Source organism: Lactuca saligna, chromosome 6 (genome assembly GCF_052625555.1).
Source record: "Lactuca saligna cultivar CGN05327 chromosome 6, ASM5262555v1, whole genome shotgun sequence".
Lineage (NCBI taxonomy): Eukaryota > Viridiplantae > Streptophyta > Magnoliopsida > Asterales > Asteraceae > Lactuca > Lactuca saligna.
The window spans coordinates 26293955-26320093 of record NC_136422.1 but is presented as its reverse complement, the minus strand read 5'-3'; the positions used below and the strand labels follow the sequence as shown (position 1 = coordinate 26320093).

At 38.4% G+C, this 26139-nt stretch overlaps 1 long non-coding RNA gene across 1 annotated transcript; it reads left to right on the top strand.

Moving 5' to 3' along the window:
• The first annotated feature begins 23757 nt into the window (after nucleotides 1-23757).
• On the top strand, nucleotides 23758-25524 carry LOC145002062 (uncharacterized). The gene is made up of 3 exons (XR_013661792.1): nucleotides 23758-23853; nucleotides 24848-24889; nucleotides 25156-25524. It is a non-coding gene; the product is annotated as an uncharacterized LOC145002062 (long non-coding RNA).
• Nucleotides 25525-26139: the final 615 nt, after the last annotated feature.

Sequence of the window (26139 nt, the reverse complement as noted above, 5' to 3'; positions counted from 1 at the left end):
CCATATATGATATTATTTGTTCGGATCTATGGTCTGTTGCCGACCGGATCTAGAAACCTTATGTGTGTAGGATTCTAAGCGTATGACTACAATATTAAAACTAGCATGTAAACGTTTCGGAGTGAAGTAGATGATTTAAATATCTATCGTCGAATGAGGATCTAAATTCACCTTATTCGGTATATAGATAAAAAATGGCAAGAACTAGAAGCGGAGTTAGAAACACAAACGGAAAGAAGAATCAACAGCCTTAACCACCAACGATTGAGCAAGTACCTGTTGCAGCAGCAACACCTGATCCAATGACAATGGCTTGAGTACAAATGATGATTTAGACGATGTTGGATCGTCAAATGGAAGAAACTAGACGTCTGCTTCACCATAATCGTGAAGAACTTACAATACCAATTGAACAGTCAGAATTGAATGAAGGGCAGTCGGAAGGAGGAAACTTCAGTAGGATTGTTGGCCAAGGCAACCCACCTATAGATAGACGAAACAACCAAGATGGAGGAAATGATGGACTTGGATGCAAGTACAAAGATTTTATGACTTACAAACCATCAACCTTCACTGGTAAGGAAGATCCGATTGGAGTTATGGATTGGATCCCAGAAATGGACTTGGCTTTCATGACATGTGGTTGCAAGGGAAAATTACAAACCACATATGCAGTACGTCAGTTCAGAGGTGGCGTTGTTCATTGATGGAACATTCTGGGGAAGACCCTAAGCCCTAATGAGCCACTGCAACTAACTTGGGCAGAGTTCTTGGTCTAATTCAAACGCAAGTTCTACTCGGCCTAAAATCTGCTAGAGCTAGAGAACTAATTCCTGACGTTGAAGAAGGACAACATGTCCATTGGTGAATACACCAATGCCTTTACAAAAAAAATGGTGTTTGCTTTGCGCATCGTTCCATATGAGCTAACAAAAGTTGACCGGTATGCAAAAGGACTTACATGGGAGTACGTTGTGCCAGTGCGACGGGCACCCACTGAAACATCCCAAAAATACAGAAACATCCCAAAAATACCACCTAAAAATTTTCGTTTGAAAACTTTACTAAACCATAATATAAATTACCAAAAGATAAAACCATGAATTATGTATCTCAAAATATCATAATAAATTTATAAAATCGAAACTAGTGTCAAAATCATATCAGAATATTAGAGTCTATCTCCCAGGCTAAACTATGGTGTGTGCCATGCCATCATCCCGAACCCTTCCCTTTGCTAGCTAAGGTACCTGAAATCAAAAATTGAAACTGTAAGCACGAAGCTTAGTGAGCTCCCCCAAACTACCACATACCATACAATAACACATAAAGCAACTACTGGATCTTGCCCACTGCATCGAACCAAAGTCTTGAAACTGCATCGGACCGAAGTTTGGAACTAACCAGGGCCTCTCCCTCTGCATCGGATCAAAGTCGGGAAACTGCATCGGACCTAAGTCCGGAACTAACCAGGGCCTTGCCCTCTGCATCGGACCGAAGTCCGGAAACTGCATCGGACCGAAGTACGGAACTAACCACGGCCTTCCCCTCTTCATCGAACCGAAATCCGGAAACTGACTGAACATAGCATAGCATAACATAACTACTAGCATAAACACATATACTGCATACTGCATCAGACCGAAGTCCGGAACACATAACACAAAGACATGCTTGAATCACAAAAACATCAAGCACACTAAGCTGTTGCATCAGACCAAAGTACGGAACTACTGCTAACTAAACAGGCCGACATTGTGGTCGTAGACTCGTTCCTACTGGAAGGAAACTCACCTCATAACGCTGGCTGCTGAGATGCTTAGTATGAAACTGTCTGACTGCTGCTCCAGAACTCCTCGACTACAAATTCCATAAACACTAAATCAAATACTGATAACTAATCTCAGGGTAAAAAGACTATTTTACCCCTGGTCAATGTCAACATCCTGGTCAAAGTCATCTTTCAGTTGACCGGACTCGCCGAGTTGGGCTGCCAACTCGCTGAGTCCCTATCATTCTTTCAGATCCTCTACCCGCTTCTACTCGTCAAGTTTGGCAAAGACTCGATGAGTTCTTCTTCGATACTAACATCGAGTCTAACTTCATCCGACTCGCCGAGTTGTACGAACAGCTCGTCAAGTTCTCCTTCATCATATGAACTCGTCCAGTTTGTGACTCGCCGAGTTGTATGAACAACTCGTTGAGTCTGTTCTTGAGGCAAGAAGATTGCCTTGGACTCGCCGAGTCCTACGGACGGCTCGTCGAGTCCCATGCATGCCATTACTATATAGTCGATTCTAGTCGATTTCAGTGCATCCAATCCGTAGATCTGGGCTTCTAGGGATGGTTTTACACATAATGTTTCCAACTTTACGTGCATGCACAAGAGAGTGGGGGTAAAACACCAAAATCATCCAACAATAAGCACTTAGGGTTTGGAACAAGGCTATATTTTCATAAAGGTAGCTACATTGAGCTCTTAGAGCTCAATAACATCCAGATCTACGGTTTCCATCCTAAGGAGAGTTCACATATCGAGTTTGAATCATATAAAGTTCCAAGAGAAAGATAAACAACCATAAAGAAGGCTAAATGGAAGAATAAGCAAGGTGATAGCTTTATTACTAGAATATGTAGCAAATGGGAAGTAGATTATGGATCTCCTTTCTCTTCTATTGGTCTTCTTTCCTTCCTTCTCTTCTACAACTTTCAAACTAACACCAAAACACTCAAGCTCAACAATGGAGACTAGGGTTTACAAAGAAATGCTCTAGAGGTGCTGGAGGTTGGGATGGGAGGCTATAATAACGTTTAAATAGGGTACAAACCCTGGGATTTAGGGTTTCTTCCAGACAGGCGAACTCGCTGAGTCCGGAATATGGACTCGTCGAGTCGCCCGCTAAAAATGCGTGCAAATCTCACCTCTACTCGACGAGTTAGGCTACAAACTCGTCGAGTACTTCTTAAGAAAGGAAAATATTTTATTTAAATTACATACCAGAAATGGGGTGTTTCTCTTACTCTAGAGGCAGCTATTTGGGCTACGAAGTCTGTTGAGGAAATGATCAAGGGAAGAACTGCCAGCAAGGTTGAAGTTGGCGAAAAGAGAAAGTCTGAAGAAACTTCAGGTTCTAACAAGAAAAGCAATTTTTCGAAGTCTAATTTGAAGAAGAGGAGGCGAGGCAAAATGGTGTGATAAGTGCAAGAAAAAAGAACTTTGGGAAGTGTAGTGAGGAGGTGACTTGCTACAAGTGTGGGAAAACTGGGCATTATGCCAATGCGTGTTCGTCCAACATGAGGGTATGATTTGGATGTAACGAAGAAGGACACATTTTGAAAGACTGTCCAAAAAAAAAAGGAGGTAGCAAAACCCAAAGTTTCCACTAAAACTGAAGGCGAGAGCTTTCCAGATGACACTTGAAGTTGCAAAGGAAGAAGCTAATGTCGCTTCAGGCACCTTTAATGTAATGAATTACCTGCCCAAATTTTGTTTGATTCTGGAGCCAACTATTCCTTTATTCCACATGAATTTGGTAGAAAACTAGTTTTGTCTGTTGATAGACTAGTTAATGCTTTAATAGTCGAGATTACTAGTGGCAAGTTTATACCTGTTAGCCACCGCATGAATGACATCTTCATCGACTTGAATGGGAATAAGTTCCACGAGGAATTATTGCCTATTGAGTTAAATGATTTCGACATCGTGCTGGGAATGGATTGGCTTAGCGCCAATGATGCCAAAATATTATGCAAGAAGAAGACAGTAAGAGTAAACCCACGAGGGAAAGAGTCATTTATGGTGTATGGGGACAAATGTAGAGTAAATTCTGGAATTATTTCCATAATGAAAGCCAGAAAGTGTTTGGCCAAGGGATGTACATCATACCAGTGGTGTGTGATTATCCAGAAGTATTTCCCAAAGATCTTCTTGGATTACCCCCTGATCAACAAGTAGAATTCCGTATCGACTTGTTTCCAAGAACTACGCCAATAGCAAAAGCACCGTACCGATTAGCACCAATAGAGATGAAGGAGCTGATGATGCAACTTCAGGAGTTATTGGACAAATGTTTCATTAGACCTAGTTCATTTCTTTGGGGAGCTCCGGTGTTATTCGTAAAGAAGGATGGAAGCATGTGAATGTGTATTGATTACAGAGAGTTGAATAAGCCAACAATAAAGAATAAGTATCCATTGCCAATAATTGATGACTTGTTCGATCATCTGCAAGGTTCAAGCTAATTTTCAAAGATCGATCTAAGGTCAGGATATCATCAGATAAAGATGAGAGAGCAAGATGTTGAGGAAAATGCGTTCAGAACAAGATATGGACACTACGAGTTTTTGGTTATGTCGTTTGGGCTAACCCATACTCCAGCGGCGTTCATGGATTTAATGAACACGGTTTGTAAACCATTCCTTGATAAATCTGTGATAGTGTTCATAGATGAAATTCTTGTAACGACCGAAAAATGCAACCAATTTAAATTTTTCAAAAACAACCCGATTTCATTAAATTGTTTACAAAAAGGCTTTCAATACAAATCATTTAGAGTATTCCCAGAATCACATTACTACAAAATCATGAGGAGCGGTACGATCACGCCTTTGCCTTGCCACTGCTCCCTGAAGAACCTGAAAAATATTAAACCACAACTGTAAGCCCGAAAGCTTAGTGAGATACCCCCAAAATACCAACCTCATATACCATACACATATCATACTATCTCATAACGAATCACAGAACAGTCATGCATAACGGATCTACTATGGGACTGGTCCGCCATGACGGGCCTTCAGTCCACCTGGTCCACCCTCCGAGTCCAATCAAGTACCTCGAGTCTACAGTGTGGTTGGTCCGCCCACACTGGGCCTTCAACTCACCTGGTCCACTCTCTGAGTCTACAGTATGACTGGTCCGCCCGCATCGGGCCTTCAGTCGGCCTGGTCCACTCTCCAAGCCTCGGCACGTCTGGTCCGCCCGCGTGGGGCCTATAGCATATCCGGACCGCTCGCTGGGCCTTCGGAACAACCGGTCCGCCCTGAGTATCTTGGCCTACAGCACAAAGCAGGACCGCCTCAACCCATCTCCAGTCCAAACAACCATATACACATAAACATATAATCATATAACAGTTCACGTTCAAACAAGCCGATCTAGCAGATCACATAGCATAACATACTCTAAGCAGGATACCGACCTAACAGGTCATTAGCATAGCATCTCCCTATCTCTCAGGATACTGATCTCAATCAGGTCTCTAACATATACCGTCCTAACTCTCAGGATGCAAGCATAACACAACAACAAATTAACAACAAATACCTTGATCTCAATATGATAAGGGCCGGCCTTGGTGCCTTAGACCCTGTTGATATAGTGAGGATAACTCACCTCGAAACTGCCGGCTGAAAGGATAAGATCCCGCTGCTCCAAATCTGACATGAACTCCTCCACTGAACATCAAAACATTCAATTCAATAAATACCCCTAGAAGAAAACTGGTCAACCTTGGACAAAGTCAAAGTCAACCCCCGACTGACCCTACTCGCCGAGTCAACCCGATGACTCGCCGAGTCCCTATGCTCAGAACTTCCCTCAATCAGCGACCCAACTCGCCGAGTCACCCCAAGACTCGCCGAGTCCAACAACTCTGAGTCCACTCGCACCCAACTCACCGAGTCATCCCTTGACTCACTGATTCTCGACTCAACCAGAAAATATTGGGACTCTTCGACAAGACTCGCCGAGTCCAAGAACAGACTCGCCGAGTCTAAGGCTACCTTCAACCTACTCGTCGAGTTGTTCTTCCAACTCGCCGAGTTCCAGGCCATCTTCAAGCAACTCGTCGAGTCCACCCTTGTGACTCGCCGAGTACCACCGGTCTGAATCCATACAGAAGCATTCCAGGCCATGCAGTTGATCCAAAACATAGATCTAGCCTCCTACAACCCATCCATCACGTAAAGTGGCAAACTTTACGTGAATCCATGAAGATCTAGGCATAATACACATTAGGGATAAAGTTTGGGACAAGATAGCTTCTCTACATACTCAATCACAGGGACTTTCAGGCATCCCAACCCTTCTCCATTCCAGATCTAAGGTAGCAACCTCAGATCTAACCTCTAGACTCCATAACACCAAAAGATGTGATCTCAACATACCCAAAAGTGAAGAATCTAGACAATAGCAGCTCAAGAACAAGATTTTACCTTCAAAGGATGCCCCAATCTGCAAGGAACTCGAAACCAAGCAAAGCCCCTTGCTCCACACCTTCAAACTTCCAAACATTCTTCAACAATTACTTCTCCAAGCTTCAATCCACTCAGCAATGGTGCTTCTCCATGATTCTAGGGTTTCTGGGACTAAAGGGGGTGATTAAGAGGATGGGGAGGAAACATAATGCTCTTTATATAGGGCTCAACCCCGAGAATTAGGTTTTTCTCCACAGAGCACCTACTCGCCGAGTCCATCTTTGGACTCGCCGAGTAGGCCACTTGATACGCGACCAAAGTCGCGACCTGACTCGCCGAGTCCATCCATGGACTCGCCGAGTTGCCCTCCGAAACTTACACTTTTAGCCCTTCAACTCTACTCTTGCGATTCCGGGATGTTACAATTCTGATTTAAAGAGATGACCTACTTTAAATGCGGGAAGACTGGTCATTACGCCAACGAATGCATAACTAAGAGAGAAGTCTGCTTTAAGTGTGGTGAAGAAGGACACTTCAAGCAAGACTGCCCAAGCATGTAAGAAACTACAAAGCCGAATGTGCCGCCAAAACCAAAGGCAAAAGCATTTCAGATTCTCCTTGACGAAGCAGAAAACAACACAAGGAATCAAGGATGAGGACTTCATATCCAAAGATCGAGTTATGCAGTATCTATATGGATAGTATCGTATGGTGTAGCCTATTAGAGGCATAGTCTAGGGTGAACTTGAACACCTATGTAATTATTTCAAGGAATAATATAAAACATTCATTTTGTTATCTGGTGTGTTAAGTTGTTATGTGATTTTCTTGTATGGTGAGTTGGAAAACTGCGAGACAATACTTAGGATGAGTATGAGTAAGTGTCAATGGTAGTAGAGGCCTATACTACTAGAAGCACAGGACTCATGCTTGGATCAAGGAAAGTAACAAGGTTACCAAGAAGCAAGTAATTGATTCCATTTTGTTCAAGTATGTCATTACCATTGTTTTGGTAATGCCTAAGAAGAAGATTGTTATTCTGATCCAACTGGTCATATCAAATTGATTCTGACTAAGATGAGTATGTTACATGGTTCAGAGAACCAAGTTCGATGTAGCATCTGACCTAAGCCAAGAGATTGAAGTGAAAGATAATGGAAGCAATCAATAGAAGTTCCACATCGTTGTTAAAGTAAGAAGCTTGTATCTAGAAGTGCTACATGCTAGAATATGATTATCTCACACTAGAACATGATGGAATGTATATTCCTTTCTGGAATTTAACTCTAAGAGACATGAGTCTAAGCATTGCATCATATGATGAGAGGTCATTAGAACATGACCCATCGGTCTATGATGATAATCGAAGAAAAGTCTGTTTACAAAGGATCAGGAGTTTCCAATAAGGATCAAGATTGTAACTCGAAGGTTACAACTGAAAATCCAACACCATATGAAGAGCGGGTGCAGGCTTGAGCACCGCCAATAGGGGTGTAAGTGAGTCGAGCTACTCGTGAGCTACTCGGGATCGACTCGTTAAAAGCTCGACTCGAGATCGAATTAAACGAGCCTGAGCCGAGCTTGAGCCTAAATATGAGGTTCGTTTATTAAACGAGCTTGAGCCGAGCTTCAATTAATGGGCTCGCGAGCCTAAACGAGCTTAAACGAGCCTATATATATATATATACACACATACATACACACACAGATATATATATATATATATATATATATATATATATATAGAGAGAGAGAGAGAGAGAGAGGCTCGTTTAGGCTCGATTAGGCTCGCGAGCCCACTAAATTGTTCATGAGCCGAGCTCGAGCTTCATTTTAAGCCTCGAATCAAGCTCGAGCTCAAGCTCGAGCTTCTTCAAATTAAACGAGTCGAGCTCGAGCTTGGTCAGGCTCGGGCTCGGCTCGGCTCGTTTACACCCCTAACCGCCAATAGTTAAAAAGTCCAAGAGTTAAATACTCAGTTGAAATGACATAAGAGTTACGATTATTACATAGGATGAAGAGATAATATATGGAGTCATTATACAAGACATTTTTTGTTGATGATTCCGAGACGTAATCATTCTAAGGGGGAGATAATTGTAACGCCCGCAGATCCGGACTAGTCAATTTAGAGATAGTAAGCTTAAAAAATGATTTTTTTGATAGAATATTATTTACAATAAATAATGTTAACTAAGTTATAGCATATGTCACAAGGGTTCTGTACATATAAAAAATGCTGAAATCCGAGTTATAACGAAGAAGTTATGACCTGTCAAAGTTTCGCAACAAAACCAACACGACATTGCGTGACGTAAATAGTAAATTTACTATAGAGAGATTTTTAGCCTTAGCGATCTAAACGAAAGTCGTAGTGTTCATTAAACCAAGAGCAAGCATAAAAAGAACGCCCAAATCTGACTTCGTATGAGGAAGTTATGATTTTTCAAGTTTCAGCTCAGCAGTACACAACCCGAAGTTTGAATATTAAATCGAGTGATTTTTAATAGACACAACCGAAAAGAGAATCAATTATCTCGTTAATAGTAGCATACCGATAAAAAGACAGATGAAAATGGACATCGGATGAAGAAGTTATGGGTTTTTAACGGGCTAGTCCTATCTCGGACTGTTAAAAATAACGTGAAAATTAGCCGATGGAGTCTAAACGAAAGTTGTAGAGTACGGTCCCACCTACACATGGATATAAAGAACATCGAAAATGGAGCTCGTATGCGACATTTATGAATTTTCTAAATCGGAAGGCAAATCTGCAAGACTTGATGACGTGGATGAATCAGGACCGTCGCTTGCTGCCCGCGGTCTCGAATAGGATGATGACACGTCGCACCTCGGTACGCCCAACATAGGCTACATACGCCTCGTGTATCAGGTACGCCCCGCATCGGATGGAGTTACGCCCATCGAACTCACTTTTCTTGGACCGAAGAGCGCCACATCGCCCCACCGAGATTTGGATAGCTGCCCTTACGCGCAACATACCTGCTAAGGTACGCCCAACATACTCCGCAGCTCAGTCCCTATAAAAGGGGTGTGAGGGCTACCGAATTCTTCACACCTTCCACTTCTACTCTCTCTCTCTCTCTCTCTCTAGACTCTTTCTCTAGCCCCTAAACCCCCCCACCCACCCACCCAAAACCAAGTGTAACTCCCTAGCACGAGAAGGAAGCCCCGGAGCCCCCGATGGCTCCAAAAAGAAGAGCTTTCGGCTCATAAATGCTGCTTCAGCGAAGCCCGGTTTTGAGAAAAACTCATTGTTTCGTTGAAGGAAATCATATTGTTAAGAAGCGAAGCGTTGCTCGAATTTGGAATAATCACTTTGACAAGTGAGTGCAAAGCCCCTTTCATGAACATGATTTTAATACAAGTATTGATTGAAGTATTAAATATATGTTTATGTGCGAGTTATTTGATGTTGCCAAAAATACGTGTTAAAGAACATACCTGATTATATATGATGATTTAGGATCAAGAGTAAGCCTAAACTAATTATGGGGAATATTGGGTAGTATCTTCTTATGATTACAAGTGAGTTATACATAGAGAATAGATCTGTAAATTATGTTATTGATCCGAGAGCATGGATTAGACACAGTCATTGTCCCTAGTTCGAGAGTATGAGTTGGACATAGTCAATTTTCATTAATCTGGGAATATGGATTAAGACATAGTCAGTTGTCATTAATCCGGGAGTATGGATTAAGACATAGTTAGTTGTCCTTAGTCCGGGAGTATGGATAGGAAAGTTATTTGAAATTAATTCGGGGGTATGGATTTAGACATTTGTCCCTAGTCCGAGAGTATGGAATAGTCACAATTATTAATCCGAGAGCATAGATCAGGGTGTATGGATTAATTAAGAGGTAAAATTTAAGGTCTGAGAGTATGGATAGTGTCGTTGAGAGGATTGACGGGGTGGGGGTAAGAGTTGCTTATATATATGGTGAAATTGTGTATTTTGTGAGTTCTAAATTATATATATGATATAACATTGTGAGATTGATATCCCTATGTACTCACCGGGTTTCCCAATCTGACCCACTCAGTTTATTTATATCACTAGTGTCGATATGAAGTTACATTACACTGAGAGATTAAGGAGATGTAAATCACTAGTATTAATGAACGTAAGTTCTATTTATGCTTATGTTTCTATATTGACGATGACATCCCAATGTTTTAAAATGAATAAAATACATTTTCTTCAAAAATGCTTGATAACGTATTTATCATGTTTTTTTTTCTGGAACAACGAGATTCTATGATTTTCAAAATAAAGCATAAAAAAATCGGTCTTTGTTGGCCACGAAAATGGGGATGTTACAGCTATGGACAACGAGATTTAGTCCATGTATGACAATCAAGTTTGGAACTTGGTTGACAATGTATCGGGTTGTAAGACAGTCGGGTGCATATGGATCTTCAAGAAAAAGACCGACATGGATGGTAATGTACATACATATAAGGAGCGACTGGTTGCGAAGGGATTTACTCAAACTAATGGAGCTGACTATGATGAGACCTTCTCACCAGTAGCGAAGATTAAATCTATAAGGGTTATGCTAGCCATAGTTGCATTTCATGACTATGAAATATGGCAAATGGATGTCAAAACCGATTTCGTTAATGGAAAGTTGGCTGAAGATGTTTACATGAGTTAGCAAGAGGGTTTTGTCAATGCAAAGTACCCTAATAGAGTGTGTAAGCTTGAGAGATCCATTTATGGATTAAAACAAGCATCTCGCAAATGGAATCTTTGTTTTTATGAGAAATTCAAAGAGTTTGGATTTTCGAGAAGCAAGGATGAGTCATGTGTATATGTCAAATCTAGTGGGAGTATAGTGAGCATTCTGGTATTATATGTAGATGGCATACTGCTCATAGGAAACAACATCCCAACCTTGTAGGAGGTTAAGCCCTGACTTGGGAAGTGTTTCTCTATAAAGGACCTTAGGGAAACTGCTTACATCCCAGGGATAAGGATATTGAGAAACAAGAGTAAAAGACTAATAGGATTTAGTCAAAGTACCTACTTGGACAAGGTGTTTGAGCGTTTTAGCATGGAGAACTCCAAGAGAGGTGACTTACCCATCCAAGGCAATACCAAACTGAGTAAGACTCATAGTTCGAGTACAGACGTTGAGATATCAAAGATGAGTTGAATACCATATACTTCCACAGTTGGCTCGATCATGTATGCTAACTCACCCTGATGTGACCCTTGCTTTGAGCATGGTCAACATATATCAAGGAAATCCTGGTAAAGCTCATTGGACTGCGGTTAAGAACATTCTTATGTACTTGTGGAGGACGAAGGACTAGGTCCTTACCCTTGGTGGGAGTGATGACTTGAGAGTGACAGGGTATAGAGACGCCAACTTTCAAACCAACAGAGATAATTTCCCCTCTCATTCGGCCTGGGTGTTTACCCTGAATGGAGGAGCAGTAACATGGAAAAGATCCAAATAGGAGACTGTAACTGATTCAACGTGCGAGTCAGAGTACATAGCAGCAAGCGAAGCATCGAAGGAGGCGATATGGTTGACAAACTTCATCGAAGAGATCATGGTAGATCTAGGCATATCGATAGAAAGTACTGTTGGATTAGGTGTCTAAGCCCATAACTATTTTGGTATATACTTGACCCGATTATGAGCATGGCCCTTTTGGGTTGCCTTCACCATAGCAACTGATAGGATGAATTAAGGAGAAAGAGGATTAATTATGATTTATTAATATATTATAAAAATAATATATTAAATGAGAAATCATATTGTTTAATTAATATTAATCAAGAATTAGTTTAGAATTGATTTTGTGGCTAAAAAAGATTAATTAAACTTGGGAGACTAATATTGTAATTATAAGATAATTGCATTGTGGGCTATGGATTCCTAATGGAAAAGGAATTGGACGAAGTCTATGGGAAGCCCATACGATTTTCATCCTAGGGCTTTCTAGAAGGACTCCAAGGGTTGCTTAAGGCCTAAGCAGAGAATTAGGGTTTCACCTAAAACTCTAGCAGCCCACACATGTATAAAAGGACCCCTAGGGCTCCAAAAAACGTGGATAACCATTCCTTGGAGTATCTTGGACATTTTTGGTTCCTTCTCCCTCTCTCCTTGTTCATCCTGTTGCTTATGGTGTTTGTGGCTCCACTAGAGGTGCAACATTTGTGGCACTAAGCTTTCAGAAGTCAAAATCAAGAAGGTTATTGATTGTTATTGCTACATAACAATCAAAGTAAGATCTAAACCCTTATTCTTATGTTAATTCTATTGTTGTATGCTAGATCTAGGGTTTATGAGCTTTGGATGATTATTGCATGTTCATTAGGCAAACTAGATCCAAAGCTTTAGGGTTTGCATGTACACCATATGATTGATGTACTACTCAAAACCCATCAGTGGTATCAGAGCATAAGCTGTTTGTTTGATGTATTTGATGCTATATTTGCTCATTGCTTGCTTGAAAATCGAAAATTTTGCACTATGTCTGACTGAATCGGCGAGTCACTTGTTAAACTCGGCGAGTACCATCAGTGACTCGGCGAGTCGGAGCGTCAGACAGAGGGAATTTCAGGATTTTGACTGTTTTTGATGTTGGATAATTACTATAAATGTTTTTTATTGATAAAATCCGATTTTTATTGATAATATGTGATTATCCTTACCAAAATAGAAGATAATTGTCATTTAATTGAATAATCATTGTCTTATATGATAAACTTGATTTATTTGAATTAATTGATTTGAATTATCTTGCAAGAAATTGAATTAGGTCAAATTTAGATAATCACTAATTATTTGATTAATTGAATTATTTGTAATTTGATCTAGGAAGTTTTGAAAAGTTTCAAAACTTGCCCTCATGTTTTGGAATTTAAAGTTTTGATTAAAAGTTTAATTTTGAAATATTTAAATTCTAATCCCTAATGTTTTGAAAAGTTTCAAATTTTGTCCTCAAGTTTTGGAATTTAACATTTAATTAAAAGGTATTAATTTTGAACATATTAAAATTCTAAACCCTGATATTTTGAAAAGTTCAAATTACACCCTTATGGTTTTATTAAATTAATTAAGTGTATAATTAAAAGAGAGTTAATAAATCTACAATGATATGGTTTACATTTAATTAAATCAAAAGTATAATTTATTAAATTAGACCAACTAGTCTTTTGAAAATTTAAAAATACACCCTTATACTATATAAAATTAAATGTCTAATATTATATGTGTATGAGTAAAGAGTCGGTCTTACCTTTAGTAGGCCTCATTCACGAAGCTGGTCCATAAGGGGTGTTTAAGAAAGCGACCTATAAAATGACCGCCATTGGGTATCCACTCTTACCCACCGCACTCTTGACTGGTGGAGGGTCGTTGGTCGAATGGGTAGGATAGGACACAACCTTCCATTATAAGTATAATGAAATACGAAGTAACTAAACACTTTTATAAATTCCCAAATCTTAGTTACTTTATAAAAAATGTGGATTTGGTGCTATTCCATGAATTACACTTTGTATCTTGCCAAGACATTAGTGGAGAGTGTGTGGTTAACGGCACCCTAATTTGGGACTGGCAAGAGTGGCAAGGGGTAACTCGTAGATTATCATAAATCAATGAAGCGTGTGTGGTTAACCGACACATTGATTAGGTGATATGCATCTTCGAGGGTACCAAGTATATTTACATGGTTATCCACACATTGTTTGTGATCCTCAGCATCCCAGTCGCAAACTTGAAGGGCACAATCGAGATTTAAACATGACATTGAAAAATTAAATGAATCTCAAAGGATCTAGGAGTTTCAATTCATTTAAAACCTAATTTTCAATTTTCATTTTTTTATGGTGGAAATTAGTAAATCGCCATTTACATACCTTCAAATGTTCTGCAATTTGGATTACGGCATCCCTCTTCCAAATTGTAGAATATTGTGTTGAATCCTAGCCATAATATTTCATTTGGGTGCTATATTGAGGATTTTATCAACTAACTTGAATTTCTCCTGTTTTGTAGATGTCAAAGTCTAACAACTATGGTCTTCCTGAATCAGTTGGAAAAAGTTTTCCGCTTGAAGATGATGTTCCACGAGTGGATTATGGAAATGGAAATCACTCTTCACTTCCTCCACCTCCTCCAATAATTCTCCCTGACCCACACATTCAAAGACTTGAAAAGTTCAAGGTCACTCAAGCTCTATTGGCTAAGAGACATGAAGATGGAAAGTATGTATATGCTCATGTCTTGGATATGAAGTTGTATATTGATAGATTGGGAATGTTGGGTGTCGATGTCTCAAGGAAGTTGGCTGTTGACTGGGTTCTTTAATCACTTCCCGACTCATATAGTGAGTTCGTTAGAGAGTACTATATGATGGACCATGACGTGACTCTCATCAATTTGACATATTTGCTTATTGCTGCTGAATCAACAATGATTTGGCGCACTGGTCGAGCAAATTTGTCTGAATCAATATCCCAACAATCTATGGGAAATGGTAACATTGGAAATCCAGAAAAAGTTTCTCTATGCAAGAGAAAGTCTGAGTCTGAGATAGTCCCGTGTACCATTCCAGAAGAATCCAGATGTTTCTACTGCCAAAAGAAGGGATATTGGTTACGAAGCTGTCCTAACTACCTGAGAGATCTACGAGATGAGAGAGTCAAGATGTATGACTCTACTTCAGGTAAAATCTACTATCTAACTCTATTAAGTTTTTGTTTTTTTGTAGATTCTTAATACATGATGTGATAAGATTACATTTTGATGTTTTGTAGGATCGAAGAAGAGAAAAGAAACTTAAAGGAAGAGCAAGCTAAGTTTGATCACGAAGATTTTATGGATTACCGCATGGATTCAAAGATCAAATTTTTGAGCTGCTACTTATAGAGTTATGATAGATTGCTTAGGAATATGTAATAACATAGTTTTCATTTTAATTGCATTATAAGGACAAAGTTTTTCCGCTTTTTATAAATAAATGAAATTTTGAATTTTTTCTTATTTATTTATCCTTGCGATGTCATTTGTGAAAATTGATGCTTGTGTGTTTCTATTGTAAGCAATATTCAGTGGATGTGATTCTTAGTTATGTTATTTGTGGTAATGTCGAGAATTTACCAAATAAGGAAAGATTCTTATCGCCCAAGTTTCAATTTGATAGAAACTTGGAATCATACAAGTTGTATTGTATGATGAATGAGAACCTTCATATTTGGAAAATTAAGACTAAATCCTTGACAAATAGTCAAGTGAAGGACTATGAGAACTGGTACACAATGTTGTACACTGGTCAAGTCCACCACAAAGAATGATAGAATATTCGTCATGGTTTACTAAAAATCTTGTAAATATGGTTATGCTTACAAGATTAAGTGTAATTCTGAATCATTGAAAAGTTTCAATGTATGGCAGAACGAATAAGAATAATCAATTAGGCAGAAAGATAGAAGTTTCTCCAATCTAAAAAGAAGGGGGAGTACTTTTGTCTCATGTTTTATGATCATCTAATTGATTATGTAATCATATCACAATTGATCCTCTAAGTGAATCTTAGTGCACTAGTATGGCTAAGAAGAGGAATCAGGAGTTGTTGAAATGGTTAAATCAAAAGGTGGATCATACTTCGTTCTAAAATCAAGTCTTAGAATCGTACTCTGGGATTGTGGTATTGAGTGATACGTCTTCAGTACGTTTAAAAACACTCATCAAGTGTGGAGTATGTAACCCCCGTGTATCGGGACTAAGCATTGGTAGATGATGTAATAGTTTAGGTCAACTATTTGTTTGGGTCGAAATGTTGTAAAGAGTCGAAGTGTTTGTATTGAAATTTCTTATGTATTTACTAAGATACATGTTTAGTCGAAACGTATTGTTAAGTCCTTAGTATTTTTTGTACTTTTAGTATCCTATAAATAGGGTATGAACTTGAGTGTAGGTAAGAGAGTTTTCACACAACTTGTATTATCTATTTTTGTACTCAAGTTTCTAAAAGTAATCAAAGCTGAAACCAGATCATATTTATATTGTATGTTCATTCTAAATCGCTACTTGAATTACTCTGATTTACTTTTGATTACTCGTTACAATTCTTCTTCAATTGGTATCATAGCAGGATTCAAACTGCAATGATCTGATTTTCATTTGAATCGTTCATTATTGAGTCAAAAGTTTGTCTCAAAAGATTCCACACACTTCGATTCTAAAAATCGTCTTAGATCAATAGTTTTGTTTAGATTCTGTGTTCGAATTGTATAATCGAGTGATCGATTACAAGTTTCTAATCAGTTCATTCTTTCAATCTTCAAGTTTCTCAAAGTTTTCTGAAAATCATCATCCGTACAACAATAGAGAACTTCAACATGAATACTATGGCATCGTATTCTCACCTGCTTGGATCATCAACAAAAATTCCAATGCTGATTCCAAATAACTATGATCAGTGGGATGATCGTATGGAAGACTATCTCAATGGATTGGATGAAGAGTTGTGGAATTGAATCAAAGGAGGTGTTCAATCACCACCGATTGCACAAAATTTAGGAACATCTGGTTCAACCTCTGTTGTAAAAGAACAAGCAACAAGGCAGAAAAACAATGAGAAACGTTGTATGAGAGAGCTGAGAGGTGCTTTGCCACCTATTGTTTACAAATACATTTGTGGTTGTAAAACTGCAAAAGAGATCTAAAATACTATCAAAGAGAAATATCTGGGAAGTGAGAAAACAAAGATCAACTCTGTTAAACAATGCTTGGTTGAGCTGAAGGAATTCAGACAGAAAGAGAATGAAACAATTGAAGTTTATTATGATCATCTGAATGAGTTGATTTACGGTGTAATCGCTATGGGATTACAAGGTCTTCCATGGAGTTCAATCTTACATTTGTGATGGGACTTCGTAAGGAGCCGAGAAGTGTAAGCATGGTGGTAAAGAATCAACAGAGTTTCGACACATCTTCTCTAAATGATTTGTAAAATCAACTAAAAACTCACAAAAGTGAAGTGAACAAAATGGCAGAAGAGTCGAAGCTTAATCTGGGAGGTCCATTAGCACTTGTCTCAAAAGTGTTTGAAAAGGAAGCAGTCGGAAAAGGTGATTTTAATGATGAAGAGGGGTTTATCATGAATTCGGATGATGAGGCAATAGCTTTTTATTCGAAAAACCGAGTCAAAGAGTTTTTCAAGAAACCGTTCAATCCAAAAGTGAAGCAAAGTGAGGGAAAAGGAAGTTTCGTGAACAAGGCTGCTAGAGAGGAGAAGAAGAAGTTTGAGAAGAATAATGGGAAAGTTACTGAGGTAATGAAAGAGAAGAAACTGAAAGGAGGTTCGGGTGTGGATTCCCATTATTGTAACGGAGCTAATCATTTAGCTAATGATTGTATGTTTCGTAAGAAAGAGGAGAAAAAGAATAGAATCAAGGACGAAGCATAAAGATTGGAAGAAGTTTGTGCGAAGACAAAAGGGATATCTTTGGTTGCTCAAGGAGAAGGTGAGGATGATGGCACTTATCAAATCTGGTCTTCAAGATCAGATGATGAAGAAATGCGTAATCCTACGCATGGTGCCATGTATGCGAAGCTGGAGGAACATTCGGATGAAGAGGTGACGGGTCGATGCTTCGTGTCAAAATCTGCTGGTAAGTCTCCAATGACAACAAAGGTACATAATATTCTCCAATATTTTAATATTCCTTTTACAAGCTTATGATTTTGAGATAGTTGCATTTGATGACACTGTTGCTTATTTTGATACTATTGTTGTGTCAGCTCGTAATGAAGCCAATAAATTAAATACTCAACTGCTAGACTCTCAAAAACTTCTAGATTCGAAACGTAGCAGGGTAGAGTATTTAGAATTACAAATAAAAAATGTCAATAATGATAGAGAGAATTTGGATAAAGATGTAAGGATGTTGCTTGCACAACGAAACATATATTGTAATTCGGCTAAACGTCTCTATGCTAAATTGATTGCTTTGCATCATTCAAGTGATATTAGTAAAGAACAACATAGGAAATTATTACCTTTTCTTACTTTTGAGAGAGAGAAGGTTGATATTTTGTCCTATGATTGTGAACAAACCATAGCAAACTTTAACAAAGTGGCTGATGATAGATTTGCTTATGGTATTGTTAAAAATGATGAATTTTTGAATGCTGATGAACTTGAAGTGGGTTAGATCTGATCCCACATCGGCGGGAGTAGTACCAGGATGGGTGACCCCCTGGGAAGTCCTCATGCCGAGTGGCCCAAAGCGGACAATATTGTGATACGTGCCAGAGGGGGATGTTACAAATGGTATCAGAGTCAGGGCACGGGTCGATGTGTTCGACGGGGATGTCGAACCCTATAATGGGGGGTGAAAGTGGGTTAGATCTGATCTCACATCGGCTGGGAAGGAGAACTAAGCATTCCTTATAAGGGGTGTGGATACCTTCCCTATCACAACGCGTTTTAAAGCCGTGAGGGCAGCAGATCCCATAAGAACTCTGCAGTTAAGCGAGCTCGGGCGGGAGTAGTACCAGGATGGGTGACCCCCTGGGAAGTCCTCGTGCCGAGTGGCCCAAAGTGGACAATATTGTGATACGTGCCAGAGGGGGATGTTACAGAACCTGCTACAGCTACATCGAGGATTACTGATGGTCGTGAGGGAAGGGCGGAGTCTCCAGTGGTGTTGTTGCAGGTATGTATTGTGTACGCTTTCTTCATGACTTTATTATTTATTCTTATGATCATGGATTGTGTGTATGAGACATTAGTTTATTTTAGATAAGTCTCCACCTAAGGATCATAGTTTCTTTATGTCATTTTACATGTTGAGAATCATGTTTAAAGGGTATATGGTTTAGCTAGTTGTAGGCGTCATTTTGGGAGGTGACGGTCAATGATGACGTAAGCCCTAGGTGGGAGTGAAATGAGTATTCTACTTGGAGGATCAAAAGTCAGAATGATTTTGATGGCTTCAACGCAATGGTTCGGAGGAAGTTGCAATGTAAGTTCAATAGATTTTTAGAATTTAATATGGTTGAGATCTTTTGTTGTTGAGGGGTATAATGGATTGGTCAGAACGCGAGTGCAGGGTGACTTGCTGTAAACTTCAGGATTTCGAGGGTTATACGTGTGGTTCTCACTTATGGAGCTTCTAGAAAAAGATCTTGTTGTAGTCGGTTATACCTTTTGAGACAACTAAGATAGTGTTTAGCGGTGACTGTGCCGTTCAGGTTAAATTTCAGTTGAAGGATTGCTTAGCTCGTTGAACTGATCACTTTCATTAGTAAGATAAGAGTAGTTGTGACCTATCAACTTCTGGGTGTGGGTGATGCATTTTCACATGGATTCGTTCATATGTTGGGATTGTTTAGGAGTGTTCGAGTTGTATCACTTGAAGATGTTTTTGGTGCATCGATCTTTCCGAAATTAAGTTGGTTGATTGGTTATCCGTCTGTTCTGATGGTGGGTTATTCGCTCCTTATTGTCAGTTGACATTGTTCTAGGACTTGGAATGTTATTAGGGGAAGGTGCTTTGGTGGCAACCATCTTTAGTCAAGATTAGCGAAGTGCTTGATCTAGTTTGGGGTGTGGGTACTCTAGAGTTTTCGGTTGTGGATTCTTAGCTCTTGTAAGCTCAAGATGATAGTAGTGGAATAGTTAGTTTGTAAGATGGTTCAGATCCAACGTATATGAGGTTGGCAGAGTGTAGTTGAATCTAAGTGGGGGAAACTAGCTTGGTATTCATGGGAATATTTCCAAGTGTGTAACAAAGTGTAATTTCATATTGTAGTGTAAGTGGGGAACTAGTTCTGGTAGTGGTATGATTCGAGGAATATCCCAGGACTAATATTTATTGTTCGGTCATAATCAGGGAGGTGAATGTTGAGGATTCATGTTATATTGTCTGAGGATGTGAAGCATCTTGAGTGGCACATTATAGTTTTATGGATAGGATCAGGTTGATGATTGCGTTAGGACCTCTCTTCTTGTTGTTGTATGATGAAGGATTTGGGGTTCAAAACACGACCTGAACGCCTATTTGGGGGTTTAGCAGGTTGGGGTTTCAGCCTGTGTTTATTTTAGCTCGGTTTGTGGATTGTTGGAAACACCATGGGTTAGGCCCATGGCTATAGTGAATGTATGGCATGACTATGGGCTGGTCCATAGTATCCGCTAGGATGAGTTTGGTTGTTATTGCAATGGTTGTAAGACTGTCATTGGATCACAACCTTTGTTCTGATTGAGTCACATTCGTTATTATTATTTAGTTGCTTCGTGTTTAGGTAATAGGACTGTTAGAGTTGTATCAACTATTAGAATAGTATAACATTTGATTGTGGGAGAGGCTTGTTTGGCTATGCTAGTTTGGGTGAGACCAGTAGGCGAGGCCTTTTTGGCTATGCTATCTTGGGTGACACTAAAGGGTGATGCCAGTTTGGTTATGCTAGATGGGGTGAGATCCCTGGTGAGGCCCAGTTGGTTATGTATATTGGGTTAGTAGATCGTTCAGACATTTGAGAACATGATCGTGGCATATGGTATTGATGGTAAGTCCCCAAGCCAATGATGGAGCATTGGTAAGATTAGGGTGTTTTTTGATCTTAACGTTTAAGTGGATTACTTGGTGTCATGGTATATAGTGAATCAGTAAGTGTATGACTCATGAGGGAGGGAGGCGGTAGTGTCTTGCATGGTTGGGGAGTTGGAGCAATTTTGGAGTAGGGAAAATTAATGATCATCTAGTTGGATCTATGTGGTAGATTGGCTAGGGTAGCCTTTGTCAGTTAGACTCTTGGGTGGAGTCTTGTTGTGCGACCGTGCGTGAGATTGCCAGTCTCAGCAAACAAGTAAGGCTTCTGCATCCCAGTTTATTAAAAGGTCAGCATGGAATCGGGGGAGGGTGTGAGTTGTGTATTGGTTTGGCAACAATTGTTGAGACTTGTAGTGGGAGTCACATTTGTTTTAAGGTTCAAGGTTATCAGCATCGATGAATGGTCAAGGTATTTGTTTTCCAATTACACCATGATAATTCAGGGTCAGAGGGATTCGTTTGGTTCGGGTTGCAGAGTGAATTCATTATGGTTGTGGTTTGGTATGGATCTGTCTATTTAGAAGTCAGACAAGGTTTAGGGTTTTTCGTTTTCGGGCAGAGTAGTTGGATTTTCTTTTGTTGTCTGAGGGCGGAGTGTTAAGGTTCGTTCTTCGCCAGGGTATATGATTTTTTCTAAGTTGGGGCTTCGATAGCAGTTTTGGTAGGTGGTCATCGGTATGAGTTGACTTCTCATTTCTAATCAGAATTCAGGACATTCTGGAAGGTTCGTCTGGTGTGACGGAGTAAGTTGTAAGGAAAGATTTTGAGGATGAAATCAAATTGAAGTGGGGAAGAGTTGTAACACCCGTTTTCTAGAATGGTTCCGCTTAGGGAATTAAGGAGTCAAAAGCTTGGTTTTTTTATCGGGTGTCACGACGTGACCATAAAGAGGTCATGACGTGCCAAGCAAAAGTTAAGAATGCATATCTGGACTGTGGTCACAACGTAACGTGAGGTAGGCTGCAACCCAAGCCCGTGATCTTTTAGGGTCCCTTTCATATTTGAACCCCATTAACTCGATTTTAAGGTTGATTATCATCCTCCATCAGCCTCAAACCTCAAAAAACCCTAACCGTAATCCCTCTTGGTGGTTCTTGGCCCATGTTGATGCTTTGGTAGGGTAAAGAAGAAGAAGGTGTTATAACATGTTGATCCAGCAAGGAAACCCCATCATCATCCTCTTGTGTATATTTTAGACCTTTGTAAGTATCAAAGATTCAGACTTTATGCTTCTAGGTTGCTAGATCTACATACTTGTTTGATCATCTTCAAGTTTGAGCAAGTTGAAGTGATGAGATTCCATAAAGTTGGCAACTTTATGGATCTTTGAAGCCTTTTGAGTGTTACTTGGTTCAAATCTGGGATTTGGTTGTGAATTGGGAACCTTGCATGAGTTTTGAGTCATTTTTTGGCCTTTGACCTAGATTGGATAGAGGACATGCATAGAGCATGCATGTCCATAAAGTTATCATTTTTATTAACTTTTGGAGTCCTTTAAGGCTTTCTGGAAAGTGGGAGTGGAAGACTTAATGGATTAAGGACTCAAATCATTAAGTGGTTTCCTCAAACCGTGGTTATGACGTGACAATGAGGATGTCACCACATGGCCGAGGATGGATTTCGCGACTATATTGTCATGTTATGATCATGACATGAACAAGGAGGTTTCACGTCATGATGCTTTTTGAGTGGGTTGTCCCTGAACGAGTTGGCTGAGTTGGAACGAGTCGAGTTGGAATCGGGTTGAGTGTGTTCTCACGATGTGACCAAGGGGTGGTCACGATGTGAGGCTCATTGGTTGATATTGTTGGTTGGCTTTGACTTTGATTGTTGCCTTGTTGACCTGGGTTGGCTTTTGGCCAAGATTACTAGATTTAGTGTGTAAACTAAGGTTGGACCTTATATGTTTTGATAAGAGTGTTGTAGCATCAGTTGCGGGGTATTGAGCTGTGGTTTAACTGATCTCATGAGTTAGGTGACTCTTCTTACTATACTGTGTAGGATGTTAGTTGTCTTTATGACTCTTTCATGTGTATGTTGGGCTGGACCCATTTATGTGCATGTTAGGTTGGACCTATTTATTATATGTTGGATTGGGCCCATTTATATGTATGTTGGGTTGGGCTCATTTGCATGTTGGGTTAGGCCCATTGATATGCATGTTGGGCTGGGCCCATTATCATGTTGGGTTGGGTCCATTGGTATGCTCATTGGGCTGTGCCCATGGATATGTTGGGTTGGTCCCGTTGTGTGGTATGTGGTATTTTAGAAAATTCACTAAGCTTTGTGGTAACGATTTTTGGTTTAAAATTTTTTTAGATACTTCCAGTTCTAGAGGGAAATGCCCGGCTTGACTGCACATCATTCACTGATGTCTTTTCCGCACTAATTATCAATGTTTTACTCTGATGGTTGAAAAATACAATTTACTCTGATTGGTTTCGGAACAAATGTTTGTATGAATTTAATGATTTAAAAATGAAAAATTTACTACTATTTTTGGGACATTACAACGGAGACCTCCAGGTAGTTGGTAAAATATTATTGTACATGGTTTGTGGTGCAAAATTAAACTTATAAAACTCTATAAAAATTTATACAAAGCCTAGAATAAGCTTTAATAGAGGATTCAAAAAAGATAGTAGAAAGATTTGCTTGTATTTTTTAAAACTATGTAGTTTTTGATAGTTTTATAGGTATCATTAGTTACATAAGAACCACATATTCTTTCAAGATCATATATATATATATATATATATATATATATATATATATATATATATATATATATATATATATATATATATATATATATATATATATATATTGTGTGTGTGTAGAATTGTCTTGTTTTTTTGTTCAAATGTGTGCATGGATGTGTGTGTGTGTCTGATTCTATGTGTACTTGTCCTATCTTGTGATATCATTATTTAAGCCTGCATGTGTGTAAGGTCAGTGCAAACTGCAAACTCAAAGGAGTGACCGGTCAAAGAAAAGAGAGCATCCTTCTTGCAGCAAAATCAACTTTTAGTCTTCAATCGTATCAGGTTTGATTTTATATTATTTTTTTATGGATTGCATTTGTCTTGTGGAACTTTTCCAATTCATTAACTATTGTATTTTCAATAATAGATTAGACATGTTTAATCATGTAATTTAGACATATGATCCCTAACTTGTGCTAAGAAGCCCGAACACTTATTTTCTTTAATGATTATATTATTTATAAATGAGTTGAGCTTTTTATCACCGGGTGATTCAAGTTCGAACTTAAATTCTTATCAGTGAGTCCAGTTCGTTTTAAAATGTTCAAACTTAAGTTCTTATCGAGTTTTAATTTTCCAACTCTAAGTATCCGTTATACTTTTTTAACTCCAGCGTGAATAATATATTTATAGAACATAAGATATTTTCATTGAGCTATGGAAACTCTTGAACTAAACGTGAAATTTCTTGAAGTTGATATCGAGCTTATATCTCATTAAGCTATATAATCAAGTATATATATATATATCAACTTTGAGCGAAAGACTGCTTTGAAGTCCCAGTAGTAAGTGCAAGAGTTCATGTTTTCATAAAAAGTATCAAGATCACCGAGTATTACTAATAGTGTGATTCTGTGATGCATATATTAAGTTCGTAACCAAACAACTTGCATATTATCAACAACAATTCAAATGTATCTTTATTAGGAACCAATCAAAATACATCTGAGAGAATCAATACATATACAAGGGAAATCTATACATGTCTTTGTGATTACTTGAGAACAAGGAGACGAAAAAGCTTTACAAATGTGTGAAGACGACGAGTTTAATTACACCTACTAATTTTAATGCATACACCCTATCTACATTATTTGATATATTGTTGTCACTTATTACTCTATTACTAATAATCGTATAAATTTTTAATCAATAGCGATTGTGTCTTAAGACATGTACTTACGGTTCCGAATCATTTCTTATATTTTAGAACATTTATTCTTTATATTAATTATTATTTATTGCTTTTATGTTAATTAATATTCATGTTTATTAGGAGTAGCCTTCAAAGTCATGGAAGACAACAGCAGTTTCTTCGGTAACGTTTATGTTTTTTGTGTTTTATTTGGACTAGTGCTTTTTTGTACAACATCAAAATCACAAGGTGCTTTGTAAAATCAAATTCAGAATGTATAGTTTAGTTTAATAAATAAGTAAGTAAGACATTTTTGGTTAATTAATAATGGTCACTTGATATGTAAAAGAAATTACAAAAACTCGAGTTTTCATAATTTTTGTTATTCTCATAATTTTACTGTTACTCTAAAAGCATACTTGTTTATTTGTTTATCGAGCATCAATCAGCAAATAGGACATCTTCAACAATGGAAACTTTGCAAGAAGAACACAACACAAAACTGGAGAGGACCCGCGTGCTCAAGAATCAAATCAAAGACGTGAAGCGTCAACTAGAAGAAACCAAGAATGGCAATGTATATGATAAAATCGAAGCTACGAAGAACTTAAGTGAAAAATATAAGCAATTAAGAGAAGAATATAATTTGCTCCTTGGTCAGAAATCAGGAACAAAGCAACTTAATTAAGGATTTGAATTATGGCTTTTTAGTAGTGTTGTTTTTGATGTTTCGATGTGTAGGTTAATTAAAATGCAAGGATGCAATGGTATTTGTTATTTTGCATATGATAACAACCACTTCTTTGAATTTGATTGAATTTGAATCTCTACATCATCGGACTAGGTTTATTATATATATATATATATATATATATATATATATATATATATATATATATATATATATATATATATATATATATATATTTGAAAATCACTCCCGACGACCTTTTGCAGACAACCAGTCGTCAACACTGGTGGCTCTGTATCGACGACATCTATCCTGACGGCATTTTCCACTTTTATTGACGACTTTGTGTGGACGACAAAAGTCGTCGGTATAGACTTTGCCGACGACCTGTCATCGGCATAGTGGCTGAAAGTGTCGTCGATGTCTAGACCTCATTCCTTGTGGTGTAATAAAAGGCTGACACTTAAGTTAGGTAATTTCAAAGTAGATATATTTAACTAAATGATTTGAAAATTTCAACTCAACTTAACATTATTAATAAATCGGTGAAAAAATGTAAACTTAACCCGACATGTTTGGAAAATAGGTGTAAACCGGATTGACAAGTTTGTTTTTTTTTTCTCATCCCAACATGTTTGATAAACGGGTTGAATTCAGGTTGGAACATTTAAATTTGAAAAAAAAAACTTAAATACTCCAATTATTATTCAATTAAAATGAAAAAAAGTTATAAGCTAGAGAT